Source organism: Micropterus dolomieu, linkage group LG06 (genome assembly GCF_021292245.1).
Source record: "Micropterus dolomieu isolate WLL.071019.BEF.003 ecotype Adirondacks linkage group LG06, ASM2129224v1, whole genome shotgun sequence".
NCBI classification, from domain to species: domain Eukaryota; kingdom Metazoa; phylum Chordata; class Actinopteri; order Centrarchiformes; family Centrarchidae; genus Micropterus; species Micropterus dolomieu.
In genome coordinates, this window is record NC_060155.1 from 5,150,181 (window position 1) to 5,154,959 (window position 4,779).

The following is a 4,779-nucleotide window of genomic DNA, read 5'->3' on the forward strand; positions in this document are numbered from 1 at the left end:
ACCCTCCTTCCTTCAGCCTGAGAGTCCACACTCCCAGTGAAATACGACCAACATCAAGCCGCTCACAGTACCACGCTGTCACTACCGGTCTGACCTGTCAAAATAAAACACAAAACGTTGGCAGCTTTTTAAGGCAAGGACTGGTGGATTGAAAGTGCAGTTTGAATAATGAATATTATAAAATAATGTTTATTTGAACTATTTTCCAATAAAACAAAACAAAACAAGCAAAAGGGAAAAAACCACATTCACAGTTGTAAGCTAATCTCAGTTATGCAGGGTCCTAAATCAACTGTTAAAAGTTGTATAAAACAGTATAACATCATTTTGAGGCAGAAATTACCTTTCAGTCAAAAAGTAGAAGCTGCAATCACTTTCTGGCAAGTGAAATACTGCATGTTATGTTATGTTGTTTTGGCCATTTAAAGGTATTTCAACAGGTAAAAAGTACTGGATTGGTTTGTACACAGCAAGTGGAGATCATGTCTTTATTTTATAAATAACTCAGCAGTAAGTCATGTTAATTAGTATATTATTCTGTCGCCATCATAGACTGTACATAAAAGGGCCACAGGATAATGTCAAGTTAGCTAACTCACTTAACCTTATCTAGCTAATTCTGCGCAGGCTAACTCCACTTCCTGCTGTTCAAATTAGAAATTTTTTATTATTTTATTTTTTTTCCTCATGAATGGTGATTACATTATAGAATTTGCAGTTAAGGCTCAAAAATGACCATTACATGAGATACATGGCTAGCTAGTAAATTAGCAGGTAACCTTGTTGGCTGTGAGGCTAACATTCAAAGACAAAACAGGACTGTTTAACTTAAGACCTGCTAGTGTTTACTAGACAAAAGTTTTGTCTTTGTATTTGTATCATTCTATATCACTTTGCTGAAAGTAAACGGTAGAGGCATATTCGTAAACTTAACAGCCCCCCTTACAAAGTGATAGTAATGTGGAATAAAATGCTAAATTCTATGTGTTCACAACACAACTGGGAATTTTCTTTTTCTTGAGTGTGACAGTTTTATTTTGAAGGCTAAATAGCTTAACATCCGCTGTTCTTGATTTTATTTGTGAAACTTGACACGCGGGGGGAAACGGTAATAAAGCCCTTAGCCTTTACCATTAACGGCAATCTGTTACTTTAATATGTTTATTGAATCTTATGCTTATTGTCACCGTATCGGACTTCCCTGCTTGTGGATGTGCGACCACGGACAGAACATCAGCCCGTATGGCTGCAGCCTGAACAGGCAGAGGAGCTGAGGAGCCAGCTGGCATTTCGGAGTAGACCAGGAATGTCTCTCTCTTTACGCAACGTACTGTACAGATGCAACACTGCAAGGCAACAAGAGACAAACTAGGGTGAGAGCTGAGACCGGAAATAGGTCAGGAAATAAAGTTCTAATTATGCCAAAAACACACATAATCAGCAAACTCTGAAAATTCACAGCATGTTCATTAGAAATGTTTGAATACAACATATTCCCTGCATCATTATGAGGAGTTAATGAGACAAAGATAATGTATAATATACAATAGTTAATGGAGCTTTATATATGCATAAGGGAAAGACAGCGTTTAAAAAATATGAAGACAATTAAACGTGTGAAGCATATAATTGGCATTAATCAGTCTGCCAAAGGCACAAAGTATTAACTGCACACACAGATTAGGTAGCAGGTGCTCAGAACAACCAACATGTTCTCAAGTATGCAGCTACATTCACCCTGAAGTAGAGCTATCAGTAGGGTATCAGACCTCAGTACTATTTGCTAGTGTTTGACTATTTCATTTAGGAACAATCCCTGCACAGCTATTTGTGTCTAAAAAATATTTAACATTTGACATGATTGGCATCTTAAATCAAATTTGAATAAACAAGTGTTTTAAAGAAAAATGTGTTTAAATTCCTCAAAGTAAGGAAATGCATTGTTTTGGTATCAGTTTTTAGGAATTGCATTGTTTTTGGAGGACCTCTTCCAACACCGTTTAAGGTGAGACAGTGCTTCTACAGCACTGTTCTCCTGACCTGCAAACCCTTCTACTCCCCCCCCCCCACCCCCCGTGAGTTAGTTTCATTCATTCTGGTCAGTGTTTACATTCCACCGCAGGCCAGTGTGCAGGAGGTGCAGCGCATGCTCGCTGACCAGAGTCCTTAGTTATTGTCCTAGGTGACTTTCCTTTTCCCTTTCACTTCATATTGTGAAGTTTTGCACATTCCTTGGTCAATATTTTGCACAAAGAGATGCACAAACTCTACATCTCTTTCATTCTAAAGCATAATTTATTGTATGTAATTTCTATAAAAACATTTCATACTCGTAGTACTTTTTTTTTGTAGTACTTTTTTACTTATTATGTTTGTTGTTATGTACAGAAGAGGATTAGGACCACAGAGATTAAAGTCAGAATTCTGACTTTTTTCTCAGAATTCTGACTTTAAACTTGGAACTCCAAAAAAAAGTTCACATGTGGCCTTAATCCTCTTCCGTAGTTATGCACCAAAACACCAAAGCAAATTCCTTGTATGTGAAAACCCACTTGGCAATAAACCTGATTCTGAGAAGGTCTTACTAATTCTTCTGACATGTGTTATTTATTCAAACAATTTGTCTCTATTTGAAACAATCAAACAGTCTGGTCTGCATTGGGACCCCCTGCCCATCTCGAAGATCCTCCCTGGCCTGCGGCCATCCCGATCCAAGTTTCCAACAAAAAGGCTGATAGAGATACATTAAGGCCTGATTCACTGGCAGTGAGCAATACATGAAGTACTGTTCCCAGATTTTTTGAAGCTCCTGGAGAAAGGAGAACAATAGTTAACCCATACTTGACACACACTGTTTTTGCACTTTAATAACTTTAATTTATCTATTCACCTATTCACACTGTATCTTCTTCTTCTACTTCTTCTTTTACTACTTCTACTACTGCTACAGCCTATTCTACTACTACTACTATTACTACTGCATTCTATGCTACTATTAGAATTACTACAGCCTTTCCTACTGCTAATACTACAGCAAATACTACTACTCCTACTGCTGCTACTAGTACAACTTCTACTGCTTCTACTACAGACTACTACAGCTGCTACTACAACAGAATATACTACTACAGCTGTTGCTACTACTACAACAGACTTAACTTCTATTACTGCTACTACTACAGCTTTTACTGCTGCTAAGAGACTATACTACTACAGCTGCTACTACAACAGAAAATACTACTACAGTTGCTACTACTACAACAGACATTACTATTACTGCTACTACTACAGCTTTTACTGCCGCTAAGAGACTATACTACTACAGCTGCTACTACAACAGAAAATACTACTACAGCTGCTACTACAACAGAAAATACTACTACAGCTGCTACTACAACAGAAAATACTACTGCAGCTGCTACTACTACAGAAAATACTACTACAGCTGCTACTACTACAACAGACATTACTATTACTGCTACTACTACAACTTTTACTGCCGCTAAGAGACTATACTACTACAGCTGCTACTACAACAGAAAATACTACTACAGTTGCTACTACAACAGAAAATACTACTACAGCTGCTACTACTACAGAAAATACTACTACAGCTGCTACTACTACAACAGACATTACTATTACTGCTACTACTACAGCTTTTACTGCCGCTAAGAGACTATACTACTACATCTGCTACTACAACAGAAAATACTACTACAGCTGCTACTACAACAGAAAATACTACTACAGCTACTACTACAACAGAAAATACTACTACAGCTGCTACTACAACAGAAAATACTACTACAGCTGCTACTACAACAGAAAATACTACTACAGCTGCTACTACTACAACAGACATTACTATTACTGCTACTACTACAGCTTTTACTGCCGCTAAGAGACTATACTACTACAGCTGCTACTACAACAGAAAATACTACTACAGCTGCTACTACAACAGAAAATACTACTACAGCTGCTACTACTACAGAAAATACTACTACAGCTGCTACTACAACAGAAAATACTACTACAGCTGCTTCTACAACAGAAAATACTACTACAGCTGCTACTACTACAGAAAATACTACTACAGCTGCTACTACTACAACAGACATTACTATTACTGCTACTACTACAGCTTTTACTGCCGCTAAGAGACTATACTACTACAGCTGCTACTACAACAGAAAATACTACTACAGCTGCTACTACTACAGAAAATACTACTACAGCTGCTACTACTACAACAGACATTACTATTACTGCTACTACTACAGCTTTTACTGCCGCTAAGAGACTATACTACTACAGCTGCTACTACAACAGAAAATACTACTACAGCTGCTACTACTACAGAAAATACTACTACAGCTGCTACTACAACAGAAAATACTACTACAGCTGCTACTACTACAACAGACATTACTATTACTGCTACTACTACAACTTTTACTGCCGCTAAGAGACTATACTACTACAGCTGCTACTACTACAGAAAATACTACTACAGCTGCTACTACAACAGAAAATACTACTACAGCTGCTACTACTACAACAGACATTACTATTACTGCTACTACTACAACTTTTACTGCCACTAAGAGACTATACTACTACAGCTGCTACTACTACAACAGACATTACTATTACTGCTACTACTACAACTTTTACTGCCGCTAAGAGACTATACTACTACAGCTGCTACTACAACAGAAAATACTACTACAGCTGCTACTACTACAGAAAATACTACTACAGCTGCTACTACAA